Source organism: Cydia amplana, chromosome 1 (genome assembly GCF_948474715.1).
Source record: "Cydia amplana chromosome 1, ilCydAmpl1.1, whole genome shotgun sequence".
Lineage (NCBI taxonomy): Eukaryota > Metazoa > Arthropoda > Insecta > Lepidoptera > Tortricidae > Cydia > Cydia amplana.
In genome coordinates this window covers 21,295,542-21,314,396 of record NC_086069.1, presented here as the reverse complement: position 1 = coordinate 21,314,396, position 18,855 = coordinate 21,295,542, and the positions used below count along the sequence as shown (strand labels likewise).

General features: G+C 34.4%; 1 protein-coding gene across 2 annotated transcripts in view; it reads left to right on the top strand.

The window, feature by feature from the left end:
- LOC134650365 (kinesin-like protein CG14535) overlaps positions 1 to 18,855 on the top strand; it is a 317,841-nt gene that overhangs the window by 49,186 nt on the left and 249,800 nt on the right. The window lies entirely within an intron of this gene.

Here is an 18,855-nt window from a genome sequence, read left to right as displayed (position 1 = left end):
AAGCAGACCCCACATCCGCACCGAAATTGTATGTACCCAAAGGAAGTAGGTTGAGTATTCTTCGTTTGTTCCATGATGACAATTGCCACGTTGGTTCCGAAAAGACCCTTCAGAAAATATTTGAGTATTTTTGGTTTCCGGGAATTTCTAAATTTGTAAAAAAATATATAGATCACTGTCGAATTTGTATCGAGAAAAAGGGTCATTCTGGACCAAAACAAGGAATGTTGCATCCTATTGATAAAACACCCATTCCGTTTCATACGGTTCATTTGGATTGTACGGGGCCTTTCCCTGTATCTAACAATGGCTACAAATACTTGCTAATAATAATTGACGGATTCACCAAATTTTGTATCTTAAAACCGCTTAAAACAATGGGTGCTCAAGAACTAGTTAATAAAGTTCGTGATTCAGTCATTATGTTTGGAACACCTTCCTTAATTGTAACTGACCGCGGCACCAATTTTAATTCTCGGCCAATACGAGAATTATTCGAAGAATGGCAGGTTAGGCACCACTTGATTTCCACGGGTACACCTCGTGGAAATGGGCAGGTTGAGCGTTATGTGGCAACAATAACTAACATGTTAAGTACCACCTGTGTTGACGTGTCAGACTGGCCGAACGTTCTAAGTAAAGTCCAACTTTCTTTGAATACTACAGTGCAAAAATCAACGGGATTTTCACCAATGCGGTTACTAGTTGGTAGGAACTCTAATATCCCCACTGTACAGGCTCGGTTAGATGAGGTATTACATGATAACGATGAAATAATAGATGTTAGGGCTGATAGGTTACTAGCACAACAGCGTTTGAAAATAGTATCTCAAAACTCAAAAGACCGATTTGATTCAACCCGTAGAGACAATATTCAATATAATATAGGAGACACTGTTTATGTTAATCAGGACCACAGGCGTCATAATAAATTAAGTCCTAAATATAAAGGTCCTTATGAAATAATAAACATAGAGGATAATGATAGGTATTCATTAAGAGGTATTGGCTATTTAAGGAACATAACCGTAGCGAAAGACAAGCTACGGCTATGGCCTGGTGAATTTGAGGAATAAATGTTGAATACTTAGGTATTAAAAATATATATTCAATTATAAACGATTATGTAATGGTTGTATGTGATGGTGTGGTTAAATGATTATACTTGGAAATATAAAGTGACTATTATGAGTATTACTTTGGCTGATGTCCGGAATCACTGTCGCGGGTGATTAAGCTTCATCGACAGCGGGTGATTGGCCGTACACAGTATGATATGGGATGATTATTTATGATTACGAATTACCAGTGAATCCATGATTATGAAACGGTAATATGTATTTATATTAACAAGTATATTTATATTGTAAAAAGTATATGATCAGTATTATTTGTTGATACTTCGAGAACGAAGTATCTATCAGAATGGCCGTGTTAGATAATAAATGACAACAGAGACTTAGTCATAATTTAAACTAATAATTAGGCAATACAAATAATAATAAAAAGTACTTAAACGTATAGTGAATTAATTTTGATAACCGGAAGTACACTTTGTACATTTTAGTTGTGTGTAATGTGTTATAGAGTTGTGATGTAATAAATTATAAATAACGCTTAGATAAATCTTAAATTAATTATCTGAAATTATGAATTGTTATTACAGTAGTTTATAAGTAAATTAATTGAATATAGATAGCCGGAAGTTGTCTTAATTGTCTTGTACAAACTTCGTTCGAATGAAGGTGGGGATTTTAGCATAAAAAGGGCTGTCCACCAGTGGAGGGGCTGATTCTCGCTCTGACTCTAGCTAGCGACGGAAGTCTGGACGGCTAAACTCCACACCTTCAGTCTATTATTTTACTTTCGTGGTCGCATCGCGATACCTTGAAGAGGCTGATATTTTTAATAAGTGGTGTCCTGGATTTTTATCTTGGCGGTGTCAGAATATAATGTAAGTAATATAATAAATGTGTTTTATTCCAAGTATTGTTTTCTTTTTATTTTAAATCTATTATCATATTCTTATGTAACAGCGTAAATAAATGACCCTCATTACATTGTTTGCAATGAATATAATGAAATAGCTTACTTTTACTTTATTTGATTTAAAAGTCTTAAATATAATATACACAGATATCTCCTATTTTTCTATCACGGTCGAATTTTAAAACATTTAATACACAGAATCTTACATGAAACTGTTATGTATTATATTTGATACATTGCCAAGAACTCAGAAATGTACATGTCAAAAGGATTGTATTACATTTAATACATTGCCAAGTTGTTATCAAAATAGGTTTACATGTTTTTAAATATTTTTTATATTTGTGGGGTTACAAAACATGTTTCAAATATGTCATATTAGTTATCGTATTATTTAGTTACTGAACTTTGATTTTTTTATAGTACTAGATGTTTTTTAACTGTATATTCGTACGCTGTAGCATTATTGCTACGCCGTAGCTCGTAGCACGGAAAATTTTGTGGATGCCCAAAAATGCCCCCTAAGTGAAAAAAAATATTTTTTTAGCTTTTATTTATTTGTTTACTTTTCCTTTTTTACACAACTTCTTGTTCACGACTTTTTTGAAACTTTACGGGATCAAATTTTTCTCCCATGTGATCAGGAATTCGTAGATATAATTTATTTTTACAGGTGTAATAGTTATCTGATGCTTTAGGTTGCGTTTAATAAGCAATAAATTATGATTTCTGTTGCACTACATGTTTTATTTTTATTAAAATCCACATTTTTCTTTTAAAAAGTAGGTAACTGGTTTGTCGAGGGATTGGCATTGTATCAAATATGATACATATGATTTTCCGAAACTGGGAAAACTTGGATTTTTTTCCTTATTTTTTTGTAATCTAGTATGCTCAATAGGTGACCGAAATCTAAAAAAAATATTATATTTGAGATATTTTGAGCCTTGCCAAGATAAGAGTTAAATTCGTCATGTGTAAAGTTTACACATAGCGATTTGTTGCCAAAGTAACGTAGCACGAGAAATGATACATAGCGGATTTTAGGGTCAATAAATCGCCATGTGCAACATTATCGCCATCATCCTCGACGGAAAACAAGGCATTTAATTTCGTTATGTGCAAAAAAAAATCACATAGCTATTTTTTTGTACAAATTTTGTTAGTTATTTTCAAAACTAATATATATAAATATATATATGTATATATATAAAATATTTATTAAGGTCGACGGGAAATTGAAAAAGAAATTAAAAGATGCCAAAATAAAAAAATCGTAAAAAAACACAGCGATTTTTTTATTCGCACCGACGAAATGTCAGTTTTGATTTGACACTGTCAGTGACTCATGGTACGGGCTCTGGACTGTTTTGATGCACTTGTTTTGCTGCATATTTTAAAGTGTTAGGCCTCACTACTAAACTTTTAAAAGGCCCAATTTTATTTTACAAGGACATATTATATGGACAATTGGACATACATTTAAATTTATTATATAATTATGAAAAGTGATATTAGTTATTATAATTTAAAAGTAACTAAAGTAAAAAAAATACTACTTATCTAAAATGTATGTCCTATTTTTACAATGTGATTAATAAAACACACTATTGAATCTTTTTTCAGTCTGCCTCTTTTCATATCATAAAAAGTAAGGGCTGGCAAAGTTATTCTAATTAGTAGGATGGATTGGATACGATTAATACATATGTAGATGTAGTTTTGCATATTAAAATCGTCTTATTGCCTATTTTTTTTATACAGAACATGAAATAAGTACTTATTAAATTTATGTTTACTGGTGCCCGTCTAATTTAGTATATCATATTACAGTTTGAGTTGGCAAGTCCTTAGGGTTTCATCTAAAAGCTGGAAGCTTGACAAGTAATAGCGTAAATAACAGTTTTATTTTCTCTAAGCGTTGAATTTAGTGTCCATTTAGAGCCATATTTCGTTCACCAGTAAAATATTATATTTTCTCCTTTATTGTGTTTTAAAACGGATATTTTTAAATGTATGCACTTAATTTGATTTTTAAATGGCAATATACATAAAACGCAAGATCGTTTAAGATCTGCATTAGAAAATAACATAAAACATTTTCTAGTTTTAAAATTCAAATATGCTGGGATGATGCCTTTTGTAATTCAGTTTAGAACCGATTTCAAATTGTCAGAATTGAAACTGTAGATACGCCTGCAAAGAAATATTGCATGATAGGTAAGCGCATATTGCAGAAGACGCGACGTAAATATAAACTGAAACGATATCTTGTGTGATTCAACTTCACGGTGAGAAGATTTAAAGAAAAATGCGATTTAAAAAAAAATCGTAGATACCTACTCAAAACCAGTAGGTACCTAGTATTTGTCTCATTTTATAACTAGTATCAATTGATTCGTTGTTTTTACCCAAAGACTAAGAATATACCTACCTAGCAACCGAGAAACTAACATTAATGAGGTTACAGCGTTTTTAAAATTTAAATGTCTTATTACTCAGAGTAAAAATATATTTTTTTTGTATTTCCGTATCAAATGGGGTATGGTGTCATTATTTTTATTAATATCTTCCTTATATTGGAGAGTGGGTATATAATGTTTCTCACACTTCACACACTGGCTTCGTTTTACTGTCCGAAATAAATCATCAAAAGCAGAGTAGCCCTTACGCTTAAGAGGATAGTGGAGGACGGGTTCTCCATACAAACATAGTCCCTATTTTCCTCTCTGGATATGTGGATATTGGACATTATGGAAAGTATTCTTTTACACAATTATTAATCATATTAGCTATGCCCTTCGTAACTTTCGTTTGACTTTTCTCGATTTTTTAACTAAATTAAAAGATTTAGGAGCGAATTACTTGTTATTAAGTGAGATACCTATCGATAATTTCTAGCAACGATTTATTTAGTTTGTTTTTATTTAAATAAAATAAAACATGTAAATAAAATAAAATAAATGTGTGCTGTTATCTATCAATCAACAGTCGTGCTTATCTGTTTGGTGCGACGTTATTTTCCCACGATAACTTTTCCTTGAATATAAATATATAATGCCATTTTTAATCATAACCTAAAGACGACCAACCACAAAATAGCTTCTTTTATACTTTAAACCTTATTAACAAAGGCAAAGGGTTTAAATCTTTTATTGTACAGTTTGTACGGCACGTCATTTTTTATCCCCTATCGGAACATTTGTCAATATCGTAAAATTTGTCTATAACAACGTATTTCCGGTTTTCTGGCAGCGGAAGTAGACAGTGCGTGCCGCGGCGTTAGAGGGGAGCAAAAATTAATAAGAGGAAACGCGATTTTAACGACTTGTAGACAAATTGGTGCGGAACGATCATTTGTTATCGAAGTTTGGGTATTGTGCAGGGGTTAGTGGCAGGAATAGTATGGTATGCATCACTTTATCAGTTGTCAGCTTGCTTGGTTGACGATAGCCGTAAGAGCAAGATACGGTTGTTGTCCAGTTGGGCCTAGTGATCTTTGGTAACGGTAATCCTGCTTTTGTATTGGGTACAAATATCGGTTGGATCATTTAAATTATTTGTGTACTAAAGAGTATTTTTTTGACTGTATGTATTGCTTCCAGTAAGTCGTCATACGTTATATTTATGTAGGTACTTATATATTGTATGCACAAATACTGGTTGCAATCAAACAAAAATAAATATGACAAAATAAAGAAATGTTTTCTGTCGGTTTTAAAGTAGGTAAAACTCAGTTAAATCAAAATATTACTCGATGTCACAGCTGTGTTGTTTCTACAGAGTTACTGATGTTTCCTCCCTTTGTAATAGTTAACTTATATTAAGTAGGTACTGGCCAAAACAATATAACGTTGCTCCGTCCATTAGCTGTCAGAGGACAATTTGTAACTATGACTGGTTGGTCTTGGGGGGAAACCGAGACTGTTGGATGATTTCTGCACGGGATTCTGCAAATTAAAATTTAAAATATTTATCTAAACAGTATGAAATTAGTCTACTAATGAACAAAGTACAATTATGATGCCATTAGATAAACACAGAATGGCAATCGAAACCTAAAGTCTATTTTTTTATTCAGTAGACTAAAATGACATTTCATAGTATGAACATAAAATGTCATTTCATACTACGAAATGTCATTTTAGTCTACCGAATAAAAAAATAGACTTTAGTGTATTAAAAAGCGGCCAAGTGCGAGTCGGACTCGCCCATGAAGGGTTCCGTATTTAGGCGATTTATGACGTATTAAAAAAAACTACTTACTAGATCTCGTTCAAACCAATTTTCGGTGGAAGTTTACATGGTACATCATATATTTTTTTTAGTTTTATCATTCACTTATTTTAGAAGTTACAGGGGGGGGGGGGGGGACACACATTTTACCACTTTGGAAGTGTCTCTCGCGCAAACTATTCAGTGTAGAAAAAAATGATATTAGAAACCTCAATATCATTTTTGAAGACCTATCCATAGATACCCCACACGTATGGGTATGATGAAAAAAAAATTTTTTGAGTTTCAGTTCAAAGTATGGGGAACCCCAAAAATTTATTGTTTTTTTTCTATTTTTGTATGAAAATCTTAATGCGGTTCACAGAATACATCTACTTACCAAGTTTCAACAGTATAGTTCTTATAGTTTCGGAGAAAAGTGGCTGTGACATACGGACGGACAGACAGACGGACAGACAGACAGACAGACATGACGAATCTATAAGGGTTCCGTTTTTTGCCAATTGGCTACGGAACCCTAAAAACTAACTGTTGTTTGGAATTTCCTTGCAGCAGCCCAAATATTTTTAAATAACATACACGACGTGTACGTTCTTGGATTTCACGCAGTAACTCTAGATACTCGTACGCTACTTGTAATTCTTAAAATAGATTATTAACATTATAGTTTAAGACAATTGGTAGGTATAGAATATAATCTAACAGGTAATCTCAGGAAAACTGATAAAATATAAAAATTAAACCTTAATCAAAAATCTTTATCATTAGTAGTATTTTAAATACTGTTATCATCAGATTATTTCTGTTTTTCTCACAGACTTGTAATTGTCGCTCGCGCTTGACAGACAGCTGAAGTGTGCGAAAGGGAAGCCCTCGCGTATATGAACATCGCATGAGTGCGAAAGAGTCAGACTACAAATGAGAAAACGTGACCATTTTGGAGTTTGACAACGGCCGCGGACGGCCAAGAGCGTATCACCGTAATTTTCAATTTGAAAAATATACACAAATTCGGAAGAAAACTATTTGATTAAGTAATACAATGAAGATAGTGTCTTGTAGTGTACCGGATTTCAGTGTCACGGGGCCAAATAAACCTAGCAAATACTCATTTCAGAGGAATTATGATATTCCGAGCGAAATTTTCTTGACGATATTTTGTCAAATTAACAGCATAAAATGTGTAAGAAGCCGGTTTATACAGTTAATTATAAGTTTTTCTTCCTTTGTGTGCTAATATTTTATCATATTACTCAATAATTTAAGATATTTTGTGTAAAAACATAAACTGTTACTTTACGCTAGGGCATGACAAAATGTTCAGATGACAGTATCGATAACTTGTCGGTATATTAATAGCTATGTAATAATTTCTTCACAAGACATCATTAAGATATTAACCTTTATAACCGACTTCAAATAATAACGATTGTTATACCTTTTTGAAGGTGCACATGTTTAGCAGTAAATTTAAACTTCACTTTCCAACACAGTAAGAGTTAGACTAAGATAAGTCTGTAACGATTTTGATAGCACACGGAGTTCAAGTGTTATTTATACGTCATAATGTCGTAAATTTTAACGTTTGAAAAAAAACCGGCCAAGTGCGAGTCGGACTCGCGTTTCAAGGGTTACGTACATTAAGTCCGACTCACGCTTGACCACATTTCTGATAGGTTTTCCTGTCATCTATAGGTAAAGAACTATTTTGTGTATTTTTTTCAAAATTTTAGACCCAGTAGTTTCGAAGATAAGGGGGGGGGGGGGGAATGGTCATTATTTGCCTATTTTCTTGAATAACTGCGAAACTATTAATCCTAAAATTATAAAAAATATATATTTGAGATTCTTACAATGGGCTCTTTCATCTGATATGTAACACGATATAATTTGAAAAAACTTTATTTTTTAATTTTCTCATTTACCTCCCAAAAATGGCCTCCATATTTAAAATTCATTTGTTTACGTTACACGTCCATCTTAGGGTCATAAACTTACATATGTGTGCAAATTTCAACTTAATTGGTCCAGTAGTTTCGGAGAAAATAGGCTGTGATAGACGGACGGACAGACAGATAGACAGACGCACGAGTGATCCTATTAGGGTTCCGTTTTTTCCTTTTGAGGTACGGGACCCTAAAAACGGTAATTTACAAACAAACAAACAAAACAAACTTATAACTAGGTAAATATAAAAATTAAGGGTAGGTATATAATTATATGCTATTAGGCCATAGGTACCCGGCTAAAATGTACCTAAATGTACCTAGTACGCTGCTGGCGTTTCCTCTTTGCACCGCTAGCGAAATACGCTGGATAATACGTTTAAAATAACACATTTGAAAAAGTTGTCGATAAAGCAACCAAACACCGACAGATTATTAATATGTTGTAACATGACATCACTATTTTTGAACTCACATAGACAATTTACGCACACACTTGCATTTCATTTTTGGTCGCACTTTTGAAGATTGACAGTTGTTCTTGTCTATTCTAATTCTATGGTTTTTCTCACACTAACCCGAACGTGTTTGGGAATCATACGTCACGTATAACTTCGTCGTTTGTTTTATTGCACCAACTCGGCAACTATGAAAAATTTGCATGTGTGAAGCGTCTAAATTATTCCGCTCTGTTGTCGCATGATGTTTTGTTAGGCCCTTTAGCATTTGTTCTAATCTTTATTCATAAATCATACATGTAATCATGTATGTATGTTTTAATACATCTTGTATTTTAAAACATACTTGCTTATTATTTACGTAAATATGTACCATTAATTTGGAATAAAATCAGATTTTCCCCCATATAGTTCTATCGATAATTTGGTATGGATGGACACTCGTCATCAAGTTATGTAGCATACCTTGATTTTTAACAGTTGTTTATCGAAACAGTGCCTACCCTTCCAAAATATTATGAGCATTCTGCGATAACAGGGACTTTTAACATATTCCTGCCTTATGTTTCGATTTATATGTCTGTCAACAAACATACAGAAGTACATAAGACCATTTGGATCAATCACGCCGAGCCCCAAGTCGGTAATGACGCGGTATCGTCGCCCACCGCACTTATTAGTGGATTGTGCTATTGGATGGTCACTAGATGTGGCTTAGAAGAAAAGCATTAAGTATTGCTGTTGTTCTTAAACAGTTTTAGTCATTAACGTTCTACTGATGTTTAAGAGAATTTAGTCTGAGATAATTATATCTTGGGATACCAAAAAAGAGCAGAAACATTATATTGAATAGGTAATATTATACTAGTTTCTACGTCGGTAGAGATAAGAGACTGATCCTAGAAAGACACATTGTAGGTAGGTACCTAAGTTATTTCACAGCATTCGTTCAATGACGTTGGATGTCAAGGGTCAATATGGGTATTTCTTGAAATTACTACCCTACCAAAAAAAATTTCTATTGGCTGAATGTTTTTAGAGCATTTCAGTTTTTTTACAGAATTAAAATAAAATAATGTAAACAAATAAATGTTTATAAATGTCATGTCATTTAGCTTTAAGTTTCCAAACTATACCTACACCTCTTTGAGTACCGCCTCCTTTTGTAAATTAGAATAAAATCTTTGTAACTCACAACCAGCAATATACTTTGACTTTTGATATTTAATATAAGATATAAGGTATAGAGGCCCAATGTAGAATGCGGGGTAATTTAAACTAATCGAAATATCTTCCATGTTTTACATTATTAATTTTTTACGAGACAAAATTTATTTATTATACAAAAGGTTAATGGTATATAAAAAAATCATACAAAATAACTTAAATATACCTATCTAAATATTAAAATATTTTAATCTAAAAGACCTCCGCGAGTTGTACCGGGTGCAAAGGTGCCCATGACATTATTAATTAGAGTCACACACGACACATCTTTTTCGCTATCTGGACATATATGACACTCTAGTGAATAATGTACAACATGGAAGATATTTCGATTAGTTTAAATTACCCCGCGGTCTTAATTGTCCCCCTGCACCTTACCTACCTACATTTAAGGTTGCTACGGTTATCTACCTTCACAACTGAGGTAGATAATATATCACATGTAACAACAGTTATTGTATTATATTTTTGTCGGTGACAGTTTAAGTACAGTCAGATTAGTGCATCGCTTCCAGTTTCCGTACATCCTGTACCAAAGAGTCACCTAGACAAATTCACCCTAGCGCATTGTCGCTTTGATCTCAACGACATGTTTTGGTTTCCACAACACCCGCCAGAGGGGGCATCGATGTTGGTTTCAATTTGAACCTCGTCTGGATGGAAGATTAATTTTTGAACCTAGTTCTAGGTAGATCTGAACGTACTCGTATCGGCTGATCCTGTCTATAAATAAAACATAAAAATGTTGTTTTTCTAAAGCAAGTTAAAGTTTTTTTAGCAAGCTTGTACAGAATGATTAGACTGGACTTTGCAGAATGTTTATAAAATAGATGTTTATTTTATGTAACTACTTATGTATGTACTGTGTAAGAAGTCGGTTTCTAACTAGTAACTAAATTGAAAACATACCTATTTTCAAGAAAATATATACTTACCTCATTTAGGGAACCATCTACTCGCTAGTGATAATCAAAAAGGTTTATTGTACGTAATATTTTTCAATTTGTTCCACTAGATATGAGATATGTCGTATTCCATAAGTTACCATAGATACCTCCACACTCCTATTAAGCCGTCGGAATTCTCCCCTGCTGGAGATGGTGCGAATGTTTTTTATTTGATTTCGCATCCAATTTACCGTCGTGTGCCAGAAGCGGCTCGTTGAGGCGAAATGACAAGATAGTATGTAGCTAGCGGCGTGTTGTGGATTTGCCCATTTTTTGCTTCTGGATATGATCTGGTAGATTAGAAAATGACCGATTGAAAGATGAAAGAAAAACTAACGAACCTTTTTTGATTCCACAGTTTGTCAGTAGTATACTGACATTACTGACAAACAAATCGTTGTGTTCAGTGATGTCTGCCGTCTACGAAACGAGGAAACGACGCTTTCTAAAGGTGTCAAGAAGATTATGGTGTCACAAATATTAGTCTACTAACTAAAAAAGTACGCCTATGTAGCTTGGCGTCTTATCACTTCCAGCCGGAGCTTTGCTGCATGACCTGGCCATAAGATATACGAGTAGGTGCCTCCTTGCAGCGGCGAGTGAGTGAGAGAGTGAGCCGCGCTTGAAAGTGACACGTATATCGTGTATCTGCAAACGAATACGAGTTAAAAAAAAATATTTACTTAATCGAGTGTCATATTTTATCCAAATCGGTTCATCCGTTTCATTGCGTTGGGGGCTTTATAAATGTTTAAATAATTTCACGAAGACCTAAGGGTCTACGTAATTAATGTTTTAAATCACCTGCGTCGTATTCCATGTCGATTGAATAGCATACAATGTAAACTCATCTGTCAGCGCGCGCGCTGTTAATTAGGGTTCAGGTGCGTGCGCGAATTGCACGCATGTGTATCGCCAGCTTAATGGTGCCTTAGTTGCCACTGTCGAAAATTTAATTTTCTTGATTTTAATGTCAGTTAATGCTAGTATAGCATTGGACGTAAAACAACATAAAACAATCAAGAATTATAACAGTTACCTGGTACAAACTTAGAAGCTATAATATCTAGTCGTTTGTCATGTCTTTATAAATTAAATTTGCGTAAGTGAATTATGGCGTACATCGATGTCGTGGTGTTGATTCTTACTAACTTTACGTTATCGTTATAAAATATACCGGTATGAAAAAAGTTACATATAAAAAGGAAACGCTTTTAAAGCAATTAATCTTTTTAATTTTAATATTTATTCCACGCTTTTAAATATTTAAAAAATCTGTATCAATCTGATTTTGTACTCAAGTTCTTATTGTGACACAACTATTGTTATCTTTTTATCACCAACAAACAGCGTGCATCCCCCTTAAGCTAATGCATGCACGGATTAAAATACCATGATTCCAGGGAGATAAAGTAAGGGTAGCTCACAATAACTTTTTGTCAAATTTTCATTCACAATTTTTCCTATTGTCAAAGTTGGCTGTTACGAATTTGGTATTCAAATGTTTCAGAACGATTTCATGATTTTTAAACGGCGCCGCTGAAATGGAAGAGGGTAGACGGTGTATTTTATTTAAGTATACCAACTGGTTTGTTGCAACCATCATGCATAGATAATAGCTTATGATAACTAACTAAAATTTATGCACCTTGGTTTTTAAAATTACGAATTAATCTTGATAAATGACAGTCAGCGGACTGATTTCAATCCTTCATTAACTTTTGTAATTAATTTTTGAAATTATAATAGTAAATACAAAATAATTCAAGTAAATCGGTATACAAGGTATTGTAAAATAAGTAATTATTTTTGCAATTTTGTTTTAGAACGCATTACAAGTAATTATGTTATGTACGTTACATTTTGTTACACATTAATAAGAAATAACAAAATGTTACCCACTATTTTCTTAATATTTATGAATTTGTTAGTATTGATAAATCCAAAAGTTTGAAAACTATTTAGCAGTTAATTAATTTACGGTTTGAAAGACTAGCTCTTTTGGTAAAATATAAAATACTAAAAGAATTCTCTGCTAACAATTAATGATTATACTTTATACCCGTATACGGGCAGGTTACAAAACACGGAGTTGCATGAAAAACACTATAAATACCTATACATATAGGGTTGTCGATTTTCATTTAGGAACCTAGGGGTGCCATCAAAAGGCTCAGAAGGATTAATGCGGTAATTGAAAACGTGTCTCCTGCGGTTCAACCTGCACTTTGAGGTAGTACGAGTTAACCCTTTGTTGGTGAGTTTTCAAAGCATGCTTGTTCGGCTCATGTTGATTTGCCCGTCACTTTGTGGACTGTGAGGCAGTGGCAGTCCAGTCTAAGGGCTCATTTAGACGGCGCGCGAACTGGTATACGATTTTAGTTATACATTGCGGACCATAGAGGTTACATTAATTCAGCCGACCGATGAAATGACGCAATGTAATGAATTTCGCATGCGAGTTCTCGCACCGTCTAAATGAGCCCTAATTGTGGAATACCTACGAGTATGAATGACGTTTAAAAGAAGTTCTTTTTTAACTTTGTGTTAGAGATTATTATTTGTAAACTCTATTTTTTTATTCGGTAGACTGAAATGACAGTTAATAGTATGAAATGACATTTCATGTTCATACTATTAACTGTCATTTCAGTCTACCGAATAAAAAATATACTTTAAATAGAACATTGGCAGGAAAGCATTCAGTAAATTATTTCATTGATTTGAGTCGTAGAAATAAGAATTTTACTATTTACTCTGAAACTTAGTTGGCATACATTTTTTAAAACAACACGTGCAAAAGTATCCATAACAATGGATAGAACCCGTAAGATATCTGACCACCTAGCATAACTTGCGTTCTCGCGCGCGACTTCATATATCAAGCGCGACTTCAAGTAAGTCAAGCGCGACAACACAAGTCATACTGAGCGGTCTGGAGTTGCAAAACTCCCTCATTTCACAATAGCGCAACGTAATTATTATGTAATCAAAGATATAGCTAGGTACTCTGTATATTTTTGTCACCTCACGCACCGTTCACCCCGAACAAAAAACAATAATCAAGTGCTTACACCCGTTAACGAATGTATTGTTTTCACGTGTGCCGCCGGACAGTGACGTAGTAGTCGCAGCTATGACGGCCGGCAATGTCGTGAGTAAACATGCTGGCACGCGAGAATATTAGGGCTAAGACTCTTAAAATTAAAAGCTTCATTTTTAGTAATTTTGAACATTAAACTCTTTAAAAACATTGACAATACTAACTCATATTTACGTCCTCTTGATACTTAGTAGCTGACAATATAAATTCTGAAACCCTAACAGTGTCGCCTCTATAAGTATTGACACGGAGAAGTTTATTTAAAAAAAAAAATTGTTTTTAAAATTATTAGACGATTGATTATGCACACCATAAGTAATCAATCGTCTAATAACTTGTTATTTTTCGGAATAAGTACAAAAAATTGTTTTTAGTTCGCTGCTGACTTTTAAAACTAAAAATTGTGTTTTAATATGCCACTGTATGTCAGCATTGTAAGTTGATTGCAATGTGCGTTTCCGGTCTAACAATCTAAAAAAGATGAAAACGTAGATTCCGGTACATAAAGGGGAATTAATGTCCGCCTCAATCCTCGTTATGGTTGCATTGGCGGGCAACCCTTAAAAAATGTGTTCATTACGGGTCGTTTCGTTTACACGCGGGGCTTTATACACGACGAACGCGCCGTGAAAGCCCAGCGATCATGGTACATAGTTCAAGAACAGTAAGTAAGCGCTTGATAATAGTCACTTTTTAAATCTATTTCAAACGGATATTATATAATTATGTAACTTCAATATGTAAATATAAGCTATCTATAAAATAAAGGATGTACGTGCCTATAACTATTGTCAGGATAATATATGCAAATAGTGCATTCTTGTGTAGACATTGAAATTCAAGCTTGGTAATCGAGAAGACTTTGACTTCAATATTTGATTCATTTTGCATAGTAAATCCTGATTGGATATTTTCGAAGTACATATTAGGTTGTTTATACCCAAACGGTTTCACTCACTTGAATTTTTAGTCGCTATTGGCGACATGTTTCGGGCCCTTCGGGGGTCCTTCCTCAGGCTCGAGTGCTCGCGGTGACTGCAACTCGTGCACTGATCGCGCCGCCCGCCTCGTCACTCGTTGCGCGCGCGCTGACAGGACGGGGGCGGGGGGCGCGGTGCACTCCGCATCTTGAGTTGTCAGGTGAAGGTTTGGTAGGGCGGCTGTATCGACTGACACTGGAGGCTGGGTGCTGCCACCTGCATGGAAACCTGTAATACCTGGCATTAAGCGGGAAGTGCGTTGTGACGATCGCGCGGACATAGTGAGTGCAGTGTGCTGGATGTCAGTCGATACAACCGCACTACCAAACCTTCACCTGACAACTCCGGATGCGGAATGCACCGCGCCCCCCGCCCCCGCCCTGTCAGCGCGCGCGCAACGAGCGACGAGGCGGGCGGCGCGATCAGTGCACGAAGTGCAGTCGCCGCGAGCACTCGCGCCTGAGGAAGGACCCCCGAAGGGCCCGAAACATGTCTCCAATAGCGACTAAAAATTCAAGTGATTGAAACCGTTATGGTATAAACAGTTTAAAATATGTCCCACGAAAGTTTAATGTCGATTACATATTAGGTATTCGCTTCTACTAATTTAAACCAGTATTTTAAAAATTGCTGAGTAGTCGATTATCCTATACCTATTATTTATTGATCGCGCTTAGAGGTTACAACGGGGAGATAAATTTAGTTACGTTTGTAGGATTTTCCGGGTTCCTTTGGAAGGTTTTACGCACTCGCAGAAAGTGTAGCGATATTCTCTAATTAGGTACTAGTGTTATCGACAGCATGAATAACGACAAATAAATCGAACCCACACTGTGACAACGTAATACCTATATATTAAACCTAAACACCAAGAAAAGAATTATTCAAAACCTTTTATATTCAGTTTTTTTTGTTATATTTTTATTTTATTTTCTTTATTCCTAACGGATAATACATCTCACATGCTCTTAAATCTATGTAACAAACAATCATGGCTGATTCAATTATAGGTAACCAGGTTTGGGTTATGTCAATAAATAAATAGCCAATTTAAAAATAGTTTTCAGTAGTACTTCTGTTTTAAACGGATTTACTATAACATCGAGTCGCGTGTATGAAAAGCGCGCAAATCCTTTAAAAATGGCCGCGTCAACGGGACCAATTAGTCAAAATAATTGGTTGAACCCGTCATTTGGCTGAAAGGGAAATAAGGCCGCTTTTCTCCTCAACAAAACCTGAGCACACATAAATATCAATTAAACCCAAATGGCTGTCAATATTTGGTAACGGGTTGTCGTCAATTTCGTAATAGCGTTGCAATTATCCACGTAAACTTAATCATTATTTCTTTTGTTATGAAAATTGTAAGCTTTACAACTGTATTCTCTTAAAGAGTATTTTTAAAATTAAAGTTAAATGATGTGCCTACCAACTGTTATAATTAGGTACTTAAAACATTTACATTGTCGACTAAAAGAAAATAACATAATATCATGTCAGTCCTCTTTCTTCTTTTCGTCTTAAAATTCACTAATACCTAATAGTAAGATCATATAACCCTATAACCGGCTGAATCTTCACGGTTAGTCTTAAAATCTTCAAGGTAAACTAGGAGGAAACAAGCATAAAGGAGCCATGTTTTGAAAGAGCCATTTTCATTTTTGGTGATTGCGAAACGAAATTTGTACGAGCATTTGTTTCTTTTATTGAAAACTTAAATTATTGAGGACGAATTTAGCTCCGAAACTACTTACCAGAAATAATATAAGTGGCTTTTTCAAAACCTAGCTCCAGGAAGCATTATTTCAGGAAGTAATACTCTAAAAGCAATTCAAAGTTTGTCAGCAGGTATATACCGTAAAATGCACTGCACGCAGCAAGGTTGTTAGTATAATGTGAATGTTTACACTTAGATCCATCTTACCGTAACTCAGAGTCTCCCAAATTTTCAACTACCTACCAAGCAAACAACCAGACAACGAGTGCTCGTACGTTGCAATCCAATCTGATTGATCCATTCGTTCTTTAAAAGCAATTAATATGTCATCGCTCCACTTGGTCATCGTTCCAATAACTATCACGGTAATGACACCTGAGGATTATACTTCATTCAATCCTTTGAATTCAACTGCCTTTGAGGCATTTTTATTTTTGAATCGACACCAAATCCTTCTTCACCCAATAGGATTTATACACATAAAGGGCAATAATACACAACATTTATGTCTCTCTTTGACCCAACGGTTGACCGGTAGATAATGCCTTTTGGCATTAAGTCCACCATTTGTACATTTTTATTTCTTTGTGAAAAAAGTTTAAATAATATACCTAATACCTAGTTTTCACATAAATGTTAGCCATGCTGTCATAATTGTCATAAAGACCCTCCTGCCCCTAAACATTTCATCTGACCTTAGGCAGCCTTAGGCAAATACATATTACTTAGAACACCAAACTATCAGCGTATGCACATCGTCCGTCTGAGATCACCCACTTCTTAGAACGAGGGGCCGGAACGTTAACTCGATAACTCCCCTAACCTATGGGTGGTAGATTTATTAATCAATCTCCTAAACGCGTTTTAACTGGGCAAATTGAAAAATTATGTGTCGACAGCCTAGGGTGAAAGTTTCTGATTGATTGGTTTAGTTTGATCAGTATATTGATGGTGAGCCGAGGTTTGCGAGTCTCAGGGTAGTGAAGTTATTTGAATTGATTGAGTCTTTGTATTTTGTTTTGTGGTATTGAATTTACCTTTGGAAATCTTTTCAGCACCTCATTTGTCTCACAATAATTTCAATTAGTCATAATGCTTTAATGCAATTACTCTTGCTAAGTTACACAAATCATTACTTTTAAGACGTGAAATATGTATATGACACCGTAAGATTGTGAACCCGTTAGTTTATAATCTAACGTAGGTTAGGTTAGATTATAATCTCCCTACCGTCGGTTTATAATGTAACTAGCGAGATTATAATATGACGAGTGTTTACAATTTTACGGTGACATATACATAAAAGTTATATTCTTGTAGGTAATCTTGGAACTTGGATAAGTTAAGGAACATTTTGTAATTCCGCCATTTATATGATACGAGTTCCATTAAGAGTATTTTCTTGGCAGAGCATAAATTCCCTCACGGTTTGTATTGTTCTCACGTTAAAACTGTCCCCAATTGAGTGCCGACAGTTAATTAAGGAGAAAAAGCTGACATAACAGAACTGATAAAATTGTCAACGAAATTTTTATTTTTATACCGAAATAAAGCGTGGGACTGAGAAGTTCTTATTTTATGGATTGTTTGTCCTCAAATAGGAGTTTCTGTGTTCGCGTATGTGGTATTACAAATTGGTTTGATTTATAATTGATTGAGATGATTCAGATGATGGAAGAGTAGGTAGGTATACTAAAATACAACTCATATTAGAAATTAAAACTTAGGTACCAGTGAAAATGAAATGAAATCAATTTATTCCAGAAATATACTTTTCCATATTACATTGAGCCTACCTAGTTCCAATATAAAATGAAATTAAGATAAAACTTACAGATAATATGAGTTCAAATAAAACAAGAAATCAAAATCATAAAGTAAAACATGGGACGAAATCACTGGTCACCCCGTGTTAAAACTTTATAAAATATATGTAATATTTGAGAAAAAATAACTAATATATAAGAGTGTATTACCATATCGATTCAGGACTATAAAAATAAATTATCTTCAACACTTTGTATTAAATAAGTGAAAGTAGGTATACTTTAAAAATGTCGTGAAATTTAATCATTAATCGTCACTCTGAGTCGTTATCCCGTCCCCCAGCTTTAATTCCCTATGTTTAAGGCGAGGTATGCCCGGGGAAAATTTTCAGATTCTGTCAAATTACCCCATTTCACACACAAGCACACATCACGCACACTACCTCACTTTACTGGGACAGGTCAGTGACCCAAGCTGTTTTTTTT